Raw genomic sequence first — 11977 nt, forward strand, 5'->3', positions numbered from 1 at the left:
TACGTGACAGCATCATCGACACGGAGAGTCATTCTTTCGTGCCATCTCATTGACGAGTGACAGTACTATCTTACAACCGGTGAATACCTCACGTCTAGTTAACAAAGAGTTAGACTTGAACTGTGCGAGAACATACGTTTATCATCCCGTGACCGTGGATTCATTTCGAACCTAAGGTCATTATCACTAGTGCTACGAGTGCCTAATCTTGTTAATAAGCCTGCGTTAATAAACTCTTCATTGTATCACGGCAATGGCTAATTCTAGTGAGAATTCATTAAAAGCCCCACACCATAATCCCGACTTCAATCCGACATATATTTTGTACCTTACACTTTATCCACGCATTTTCTCTCTTTATACACCTAATAACCTCAACAATCTCTATTTTGTTTATATGGCTTATTGCTGCTGTCCCCCATAGTGGTAATCCGTAAGTCCAGATTGGTTTTATGATCGTTTTATATATTTTTAATTTATCTTCTATGCTTAATTTGGATTTTCGGCTTGTTAGCCAATGCATTTGTCTCTTTGTTTTCTGTATCTTTTCTATTATTGATTTAGTATGCAGTTTCCATGTGAGTTGTGTAAGTGGAGTCCTAGCTATTTGACATGCTTTGTTTGTGTTATATGCGTGCCGTTCAGAAGGATGTTTGGTGGTATCATTTTTCGTAGCGTGAATGTAATATGGTTGCATTTATTGGGGTTTGCTTTTATTTCTTTTCTTGTAGCCACTTTTCTATTTTTGTGATATGTTCTTGTAGTAATTTGACTGCCGTTTCTGGGTTCGTATGCCTGACTAGTATAGCTGTGTCGCCCGCGAATATCAGTATTGTGCTATTGGTAGTTGTTGGTATGTTCGCCGTGTATAATGTGTATAGTATTGGGCCTAAGACGCTTCCTTGTGGTACCCCTGCCTTGAAGTCTTTAACTTTAGAATATATGTCCTTGATTTTTATTACGAAGGTTCTGCTGCTTATGTAGGATTTTACTAATTGGTGTATTTGATCCGGGAATTGTTTCCTAATTGTTTGTAGTAGGCTTTCATGGTTTATTTTGTCAAATGCTTTCTCTATGTCCATAAAGAGGGCTGTGCAGTATTCCTTGTTTTCTAGTGCTATTATTATTTCGTTGACAAGCCTGTGCATTTGCTCTATCGTGGAGTGTTTGTTTCTGAATCCAAATTGGTGTTCCGGTATTAGTTTTTTTTATCTCTATTATTGTTTTTATCCGGTAATATATTACTTTTTCCAGTATTTTGGAAAATACTGGAAGCAGTGATATTGGTCTGTAAGATACAGTTTGGTGTGGGTCTTTGCCTGGTTTAGGTAATATTTTGACCTGTGCTAATTTCCATGGTTTGGGGAAGTATTGAATTGTTAGAATTGCATTGAATATTATTGTCATTAGTCTTATCGCTTTTGGCGGAAAGTTTTTCAAGATTTTACCATTGATTAGGTCGATTCCTGGTGCTTTGTTGTTTTTTGATTTATCGATTATGTTTCTAATTTCTTGTGCTGTTGTTTTAGGAATGGTGTATTTCTTGTCAGTTGTGGTAATAGTGGTTTGCACATCCTCCTCCGTATGACTTTTGAGGTTGCTGTTGTTGATAATGTGTGGTGTAAATGTGTTTCAGAAGTGGTTGGAAAATTCTTCAGCTTGTTCTTCTTCTTTATTTTTTTCGTGGCTTTCCATAGGGAGTAGTTGGAGTTCTCGTGTGTAGAGAGGGTGCCTATGAACTTTGCGAATTCGTTATTATTGTGCTCTTTTATTTTGTTTTTTATTTCCTTTGCAAGTTTGTTTAGGTGATTTTTGTTTTCTCGAGTTCTGTGTTTTTGCCATTTTGCTTTCGCTTTTCCTTTTTCTCTAATTTTGTCGAGTATTTCTTGCGGAATTGTATTCGTTTGTCTGCTGGTTGATTCGTGTGTAGTGGTTGTCCTTGCTGCTTCTTGGATAGTTGCTTTCAATGTTGCTGCTGCCTGTTCTATGTGTTCAGGAGTTTTCAACGGGATGTTGCTGTATATTTTGCTTTCTATTATTTCTTTAAAAGGTTGCCATTTGGTGGTTTTATTGCATAGTGTTTCTGGTTTGCTATAAAGTATTCGTTTGCTTCTGTATTCAATTATTGTGGCTGTATGATCAGAGCTAAGCTCGAGGTTAGTTTGTTTGTGTTTAATCCCCTTGTAACTGCAAAGTCCAGCAGATCTGGTTTTTTGTTCAGGTCAGTCGGCCAGTATGTCGGTGTTCCTGTGGATAATATATTGAGGCTATTATTTCTAATGTATTTTTCTAGAATTCTGCCTCGAGGTGTAGTGTTCCTTGATCCCCATAGCGTGTGCTTTGAGTTGTAGTCTCCCGCTGCGATGTACTTGTCCCGTAGGTCCTGGAAGTATTCTTCCCACATTATTTTGTGTTGCGGAGGCACATATACTGCTGACAACTGGAAGAAGTTGCTGCTAATGTAAACTGTAACGGTGGTTGCTTGTAAATATTCCTTATTAACTGGGCTGTGTAGATAATGTTTGATATAGTTTCTGACTATCAGTGCTGTCCCTCCGTGCGCTTTACCTGAGGGGTGTTTGGTATCATATATGGTGTAGTATGGTATTTTCATGTAGCTTTTTGTAGTGAAGTGTGTTTCTGGGACAAGTAGTATGTCTATATTGTTATTGTATATGAATGTTTTAATTTCGAGGGCCCTTTGTTGTTGGCCGTTTGAGTTCCAGGCTGCTATTTTTAGCGTGTCCGTTTTTATTTTTTCTTAGCACGCTTGTAAGCAGTTGTAGCAGGACTGTGATTTGTTGGGTATGCTGTCTGAGTACTGCGTTTTGTTCGCCTATCATTCTGGTTAGCATTTCGGTGTTCTTTGAGCAGTTCTTTGATTTCTGCAGTGTCGTTGTTTCTATTGTTGTGGTATTGGTTGTCTGTGTGTGTCGGTTGGCTGGTTACTTGCGCGTAGCTTAGGCTACCAAACGTGTTGGTGCTGATGTGTTTAGTGTTGATTGCGTGCTCTGTATTTGGTATTGTCTCGGATTTTGTGCTGTCCTGTTGGACTTGTATGTTAGTGTATGTCCTGTTCCTTCGCGGCAGGAACAGTTTGCGTTGTAATTGTTTCCTTGCTTCACAACCTTTATAGCTGGCAGGGTGTTATCCGTTGCAGTTATAGCATCTAACTTCCTCTTTTTTCCCGTGGATGGGCAGTGTATTTTTAAATGATTTTTTACTCATTTAACTCATGCCGGGGTTCTATTGCAATATTTTTTTGTGTGGCCATATTGCTGACACCGTATGCATTGTGGGATATCTCTTTTATGTCTAGGTGGCTCCACTTTTACTATTGTGTTTAGTAATTTTGTTATATTATATATGTCTTTGTTATTGTTTCTAGGTTCTACTTCGACTAGAAATAGCGGTAATGGTTGTTTGGTATCATACTTGTTTATGTTGTTTGTTTACCTTACCTGGTGTCCGATTTTCGCTAGTTCTTCGCTTATATTGTCGGTGTTTGTTTATGGGTGTAATCCTCTGATTACTGCTTTGTAGCTTTCGTCGGTTTTGAGCTGGTAGGTGTGATACCCTGCATTTTTATCCTTTAGTGATCTTGTCACTTTTCTGAATCTGTCTGAGGTGTTGGTTTGCACCTTCACCTGATCTATTTTTGTTTGTTTAATGGTGTAGTTTTCTTTCCCTGCCGTGTTGTTTAGCAGTTCAATGAGGGGGCCTATTATTTTCGCATCTATGTATATTGGTGGTGGTTTAGCAATGCGGATTGTCGGACATTCCGTTGGGTCAGTTGCTGTCTCTTCTGGCAGTGCGCTAAATGAATTATGCAATTTGATATCCTGCAGCCATTGTTTTTTTTCTAGTGTTTCGGTTTTCCTCCCACTTGCGAACGGGGTTACTTTGCGTTTTTTGCTGGAAGTTGCCACCGTCCAGCTTTCTTCGTGGTGTGTTGGTTCCATGTTCACGTCATTGGCTTGTGATATTTCCATGTTGACGTCTTTTTTTCTGCCTCTGTAGAGCCTGTAGCTCTATTTATAAAGTATGTTTCTCCTTTATTAGTTATTTTTATTGGTGTAATCTGCATGTTTCCACGTTTTGTCGATGGGCGTTTACCTTGCCGCACTTTCACTGGTGCACTGTTTCGCATGTCCGTTTAAGTCGCCTGCACGTGCGGAACTGGATCCTACAAGGGTGAGAGTTTTTTTATTCTCTCCCTTTGTGCTTGATCCTTTGCGAGCATAACTTGCAGAAGAGGTGGACAGCATCGTATTCCTGTGGCCCGCTCAACATCGCTTCTAAAATCGCCGAGGGGGTCAATTTTTCGCCTATGACGTGCCGCAGGGTGTATAGCTCCCTGCCGTGCCGGGCAAAGCTCCAGCGTGTGCTGTGCTGTGTCCCTGTCCTCCCTGCAATAGTGATAGATGTCCGTCGTCTCCCGTCCGATTTTCCTGAGGTACTTGCCGAACATGCCATATCCCGTGAGCACCTGGGTCATCCTCTAGGTGAGCGGGAGGCCGCGGCGGCTTCTCCATGTCTCCTAATTTGGGAGGACCGCCTCCGCGCCTCGATGATTGCCTCCCTCGTTGATCAGCTGGGGTCGCCACTGGTCCCACGCGTCTCCTCGGCGATTCCTAGGTCGTTTGGGGCCGCCTGGTCGGTCGAGTCCTCTCCCAGGGATAGAGCCTTCTGAGGAGCAGGATGCTGCGACGACTCGCCATCAGATCGTCCCTCCATACCGGGGCCCCGTATAGTATAGTCGGCGCACCTCGACTCCCGCACAGCCTATGACATAGCGGCTGCGGTCATGAGATCCTCGTCGCCGTGGGTCGCCATCCACCGGGGGAAGTTCTTTCTTCTTTCCGAAGATCTGCCGGGCCCGCGCATCCCAGACGAACGATCGTCTCTCGCATCGCCGACTGCCACGTCCATCACGATGTCGAGGTGGCCCGAAAATGTTTCCTCTGGGGACACCTCCCACCTCGAAACACGGCCGGAAGCGGCAGGGTTTGCCCACGTGAGGTCCACTATGGACTCGTTCTGCGGAAGCCCTACGTCGTGGAATGAGCGTTGAAGTCCGCAAGGATCAGTGACGGACAGGCGCCCAGACGCCTCTCACAAACCGCTATTCCGTCCAGGAAGGTGGCGTATTCCGTCCGGCCAATGTTGGGCGACAAATGGACGGCAACCACGGCCAGATCGCGCCATTTTACAAACACAAAGCCCCGACCCTGCTCAATCACCGAGTAGGGGGGGGGCTCACCGCGATCACGGCACAGAATATGGCGTCCAAACCAACTTGGTCCCCAGCTCCCCGTGACACATCGAGAATGCTGTACGGCTCGACCACCATCGCCAGGCCGATCGCCCGCTCCACCAGGTTCTGGAACATTAAGTCCCAGCGGAAGCGGTTGAGGTTACACTGGAGAAGCGGTTGCAGTCTATTTCTTCTTCTTCTACGTATGTCGGGGAAGGCTCCATCTCCATTTCCTCCTCCAGGCCGTTCCCCTCATTATGGTGGAAATGCCGGGCCACGTGGCCCGGCCATGCCAATGTTATATCGACTTCGTAAAATATGCTTGAGAACTTACGAATTAATAAATTTCTCAACTACGATATGTGCAATCAAAAGTGCAAGGTGTAACGATTATGCTAACATTAGCTTTGGCATATATCCAGTCAAACAAATAGGCTAGGCGAGCTGTGAAAAGACGAGGTTAGGTTTCTAAAAAAGTCTATAGAGTTCTCGATACAATGTGGTTATAATTTTGACCAGCAATAGTGGCGACGGTCCTTTAGAGCTAAGAAGGAGTAGGAAAGGATTAATACCAATGTAGAAAGATATTGTGATAGTATGCTTTGCTATGTCTGGTGTTCGTAACTTTCTATAGGGACAAATAGGTTTAAAACAAAATTATAAATCAAAGGTGGATGTTATAGGTTCTTTATTAAATATGAGATGGTAATCCATGCAATGAGTTTAACTTGTGTCGCATTTAGGAAAGTGATTATGCGACAAGCAGGGCAGACACAGGGTATGGCCATTACCGTCACAGAAGGTAGAGTGGTTTTAAGTTAAATTAAGTTAGACAAATATGTGTGAGAGCAGAGTGGTTGATTGTTGTGTTAAATCCTCCACCTGGAAGAAAAAGTATTAGTGATAGTTGTATGTATGTGATTTGTGTATGTGACAAACCTGAAGCGACAAGTTATTAGTGCAATACTTATCTTGTATACTAGCTGTCGGAGCAGGATACGTTCTCTTCATTATTAGTAAAAGCAACTAGTGTCTGAATGTGTTCACGAGCCCTTTGGGTGTAATACAATCAAATGAGGAGACTCTCCATCGGAAAGGGAAAAGTCTGGGATACATAGAAGCATGTGATCATATAACGCAACTCAAGGAGATGAAACACCTGTAGAACTGATCTTGGATAGAACGCCAGATTAATTATAGCACTATAATTATAGCCAATAAACTAAATTCTAGTGCCTTTCTCCTGTCACAAGCGCTCTTGATTGTGTCATAGCGGGATAGCTTATAAAAATTGCTCGTCGCAAACCTAAAACGAGGAAAAGTTTATAATTGATATATGACAATTTGGATATCTAACACCTGAATTCGATGCCACTTTTGGACATAATTGTTCTTATGATGAGAAGGCAATAGTCCATAATAAACAAATATTACTTACTAAGGTTTTGTGCCTATAAGGCAAGCTGTCACACGGTTGAAGTTATGCAGTAACCAGGGGCGTCGTGCTGATTTTCTCAAATCAATAAAGGCCAATGAACAAACTTATCAACTAGCTATAGTGCAAGTTAAGACTCTCCTCGACGAATAGTGATAGTGACTTTGCGAGGTAAATATTTACCCTCCGCGAACAGCGCATCGTCAGCGGGCATGAATCGGTGGATTTTCACTAACCGAGGCGAAGAAGGAGAGCACAGGTCACGGTGAATTTTTACAAATATCCGGATATCACTGTGAGTATTTCATTATTTTTTAAAAAAACTCGTAAACCGTAACTGCGATGTGAAACGTGCGGTGATCACCGGGCGCCGCCATTGCGCTAATGACGCGCCGCCATTACACTAGTGGCACGTGGCGGGCCGACCGAAGCATAGAGCACACGGTCGCAAGATCGGCGACTCGTATCGATGTGGAAATCAATGAGTCGCGGAGTGCACGATGCATAGAGCCGAACTCGATGGCAAAACCGAAACAAACCAAAACGCATAATTTAAATGTAAATTAAGTAGCTAATATCGAACGTAGATGAAAGAAAGTAGATCTGCACACACATAATTGATACGCGCACGGATAAAAAAAAAATGAATTAAGGTTATAAAGTTAAGACTTGATTCGTAAAAAGATAATTACGAATAAAAGTTAGATTTGATTGTACCAACAAATTGTTAATAACAATTAGTGAGATTGATCGTAAGATAATAGTTACGAGTTAAAGTTAGAATAATTATAACTAATCAATTACTAAGACAAAAGATAGATTTAAACCAATAAGTAATTGTTAGTAGTACAACGAGTAAAGTTAGAACTGATAATAACCGTCTAATTAGTAAAACTGAAAGTGAGAGTGATAAAAATAAAATTAAGGTTATAAAGTTAGAATCGTTAAAATAAATTACGAATTGCTAGTATTATAGTTAGTACCTAATTATTCAGACCAACTAGAATTAAAATTAACTATAAGTATTCGATTGGCGATTTTACGACGACATTGGCAAGTTTATTTGGATACGAATTGTATACATTCGGAAGGATACAGTGTGATTATACGACGACCGGCTACGTCAACGGACATTTCCCTTTTATATAAAAAACAATATGGATAAGTTAAATAAGGTAAATAAACTTACGGCTCAGGGAGTTTCAGAGCCTCCAGGCCCCCGGCTCGACCCGATGGTCACCTAACGACTGGACGAACGGCGAGGGGAAGGTCGATCCCAGGGCCTCCCCTCGTTCGGTAAACACGACCGAGGACCAAGAAACATCCACATTTGTCAAGGAGGAGAATAGGTGGAAGAAAATCACAAGGAGATATCTGGAATTTGACGAAGATATCGCGGAGATCATCGAAGAAGTCGAGATGCCGATGCAGGCAAGCAAAGAAAAATCACCGCCCAGCGAAAAGGCAACCCGACTCGTCAAGGAAGAAATCTTGAAAGGTGACAAGATCATCAGATTGTAGCGGCACTCGTCGGTAAAATTCATAACGGTTTCCGTCCAGTGAACCCGCTACACAAGAAATCGTGTTTACTGAAAGATGAGTTTATTATAGATCCGACAATCTTAGGCGGTTACCGGGGGTTAATCCAAATCCGTCGTTTTTGCCGTGATCATAGGCCCTCGAGTCAACTACCCGAAAAGTCAACAATAGTAAACAAGGTCGAGAGTTCAGCGTCCGTTGGGATGTTTCGAGAACACCTTCAAAATTCAAATCCCAACGCCTTTCGTCAACTCCGACGCATATAAATGTAGCGAACAGGGTTGCGAGGCATACTTGGTTATCGAGTGACACGAGCAGTAGCAGTTAAGTCGATACTTCCTTGCGCCGATCTATTAGTAACCGCGAATCGAGACAACAAGTGTATTATACGACTAGTGTACACATAGGGTATATTTTAATAAACTACATAGTTAGGTATACTCTTGTGTTTTTTTTAAACCTAATCGCTACCATACACCTCAAGATATATGAGAAAGTCACCAGAGGAGGAGAGCGCGTGCAGGACAACGAGAAGCATGGCCAGGAGCCAGTCGAAGGCAACGAGGGACGAGGCAGCCAGCACTTCGGAGCTAGACACACCGGCGGAAATGTCGGACAGCGGCAGCTAGGCCGCAGTAACAAGGGAATGTCTCAGGAGGAAGGCCATGATGAACAGAGCAACGGCCGAGAACAAAAGCAACGACGAAGAGAGTTTTGTCATTAAAATGAGCGAATGGAAGGCGATGACGGAAATCATCAGAGAAGTATTCCGCGAAATTCAAGGAATAGGTAACAGACTATACCTCACGAGCAAAAAGGATGCCGACATCAAGAAAAGGAGGGACGCTATTAGTAACAAAGCGACCAAGCTCCACTCGATGCTGGACGAGATAAGGCTCAAGAAGAATTCTAGGATGTTCACAGCCACCAGGCTGACCTTCCCTCCGGGGAGGAGCGAAGAGAAGGAAGGAAAAAGGAAGGAGATATCGCTCATCGAAGGGAAAGGAGATGAGGTGATGTGCGTGAGTTATAGTTGTAGTAGTCGGACCTAGTCCGCTGTAATTGTCACTGGGGGCTGTAGATGTCGCTGCCGGGGTACTGCTGATTTTTCCGCCGTTTTTTGGTGCGTGGAAGTAAAATCGAACTCCGGTCGCCGGGATTCGAACCCGGGTTCCGAACGTTCGCAACCTAAGACGTTAACCACTGCGCTGCCGTCGTCCGGCACTAGTTAGTGTCGAGTGGTGGCATTTGGCTTGTCGTGTGCCGCCACAGAGACACCAAAAGAAAGAGACCAATGATCGTGGAGGCCTCCTACGCCGAAGCCTGTGCCGACAACAGCACGGCAAAAGCGACTTCGGATTGCACGGACAGCGAAGAAAGGAAGACTGGATCTCCGTCCGTGGAAGAAGAGGAAAAAGATCCTGACGATGGTCAGGAAGGCGAACGCAGAAAGGGCGGCAGTGAACAAGCCAAAGAGGCCGGAGGGACCGAAGAGGGTACGTAACAGACCCGACGCCATTCTTGTCAAAGTAGGACAAGACAAGGAGTGGATCCAGGTCTACAAAGAGTTGATGGGGGCAAGGGAAACCCTAAAAGAGAGCAGCGGAATTAGAAGGAACAGAACGCGCTACCAATGCGCGACAAGACCTCCGTGGAGATCAGGAATATAGACCCGCACGTAAGCAAGGAAGAACTAGCCAGGGAGATAGTAAACCATTTAAACATGAACGATATCACCGAGGTTGAAGTGAAAACCCTAAGAATGGCGCCGTGGGGTACTCAATCGGCAATAGTAACGATGTCGAAAGCCTATCTGGTCGAAGAGGGGGCGAGCCGGAAGATGAGGACCTGCTTGACGATAGCCTCGATAAAGGCACTACCCAATGTGGTAAAGTGCTTCAGATGCCACACGTTCGGGCATATCGCAAACAAATGCACGGCGATAAGCCCTGGAAAGGAGATTTGCAGGAAGTGTGGAGCCAAAGACCACATGATAGCTGCCTGCGTCAACGCACCTTGGTGCTCCATCCGCAGCAAGGAGAAAGGAGTGAAATTTGACCACGTAACCGGGTCCCTGGCTTGCCCAGAGTATAGAAGGCGGTTGAGAACGAAAAAATGAAGATGCTGCAGATAAACCTCAACAGATGCAAGCTGGCGGAGGACTTGATGCACCAATGCGCGATCGAACTTAGGCCGGATATAATAATAATATCCGAGCCGAACAGGCAACTCTACCTCACTGGTTTAATGACACCAAAGGAGACGCCTCGATATGGGTCACCCTCCTCAATGGCGAACTTCCTGTTGAAACAACAGAGGTCAAGAGCGGCGGGATCGTGGGCGTCCGCGTGGGCGACGTCTTCTGCTTCAGCGGATACTGCTCGCTCTTCAATTTATCGTACTGGCCTGTGGCGGGGAGGTTGGTCACTGTGTCCTTAATCTTCGCGAGGTAATGTGGGTCGAGGAATCCCATGAGGGCTAAGGCTTTTTCATATACTGCTCGCCTAACATAAATAAACAAGATTATTTCAAGTGCATAGACGAAGAACGTTCTAGAAGACACGACAAGGTCGTCGTGGCCGGAGACTTCAACGCAAAGTCAACCTGTTGGGGAGGATCGACCACAGACAAGAGAGGGAGAGTCTTAATGGAGGCATTAGGCGGCCACCGGGTGTTTCCATTGAGACTCAAGGAAAAGTACACCTTCTTCATGAACGGGAAGATGAGCTTCCCCGACATAATAAGTGTATCGAACAAGGTCAGCGAGATACACGCCGGAAGCGCGGTCTTGGACAAATACTCAGCCTCGGACCGTCTGTACGTGCTCCACGGGTTTAAGGCGAGGAAGACTCGAACCGCATCGAAGTTCTACAGGTACGTGACCAAGGACATGGCACCGGAGGAGTTCCTGAGCAGATTCGACGACACACTGAAGAAGGAGGACCTCAACGCGGCTATCGGAGCGGATGGGCCCGAGTCCTTGCAAATGTGCATCGAAGGTACGTGCGAAGGGATGCTAAGGAAGGCAGGCTGTGCGGCGAGCGGAAAGTACGCGAACTACTGGTGGAACCCGAAGATCGCGGAACTTAGAGCGCAGACGCACAAACCGCTCAGGAAGGTGACGAGAGAGAGGAAGAAGAATGCCGGCAACACTGAGCCCCTCGTCAACGCATACAAGGAGATCCGAAGGCAGTTAAAAAAGGAGATCGCCCGTAGCAAAACAACAGCTTGAGCAGAATACTGCAAGATACTGGAGAGCGACCCCTGGGGCAAACCCTATCGCACGGTCATGAAGAGATGCAAAAGCAAGGGACCAACCAACGACATGCCGATCGACATGGTGGAAGCAGTCCAACAGAGGCTATTCACCATGCGATACGGACCCTCCCATTTCGAGGGCCGCGAAGAGGCAGAGACCGAAGAGGAAGGAGACATCAGCCTCAGCGTCGTCATCGGCGAAGGCGATGTCGCAGGAGCGAGCTCGTGAAAAGGGTGATCAACGGTATCACCGAATCAGGAAGGATCCCAGACTGCTGGAAGACTGCCAGAGTAATACTGCTAAGGAATCCGGAAAAGGATCCCGGTCCCCTAACGTGTACCGGCCGATAAGCTTACTCCCAGCCATGAGCAAGATCTGGGAAAAATGCTTTAAGAAGATCATCGAAAGGTGCATCGGAACGGACGGTACGGAGAGGAGTACGGTAGATGCCATCACGCAGGTGATGAAGTTTGCCGACATTTGCAAA

At 45.1% G+C, this 11977-nt stretch overlaps 1 long non-coding RNA gene across 1 annotated transcript; it reads right to left on the reverse strand.

The window, feature by feature from the left end:
- Positions 1 to 5928: 5928 nt before the first annotated feature.
- LOC126926650 (uncharacterized) lies at positions 5929 to 7485 on the reverse strand. Its single transcript, XR_007714723.1, has 2 exons — positions 6696 to 7485; positions 5929 to 6563 (listed from the first exon to the last, which is right to left on the reverse strand). It is a non-coding gene; the product is annotated as an uncharacterized LOC126926650 (long non-coding RNA).
- Between the last annotated feature and the right edge of the window lie 4492 nt (positions 7486 to 11977).

This window comes from Bombus affinis, chromosome 18, assembly GCF_024516045.1.
Source record: "Bombus affinis isolate iyBomAffi1 chromosome 18, iyBomAffi1.2, whole genome shotgun sequence".
NCBI lineage: Eukaryota > Metazoa > Arthropoda > Insecta > Hymenoptera > Apidae > Bombus > Bombus affinis.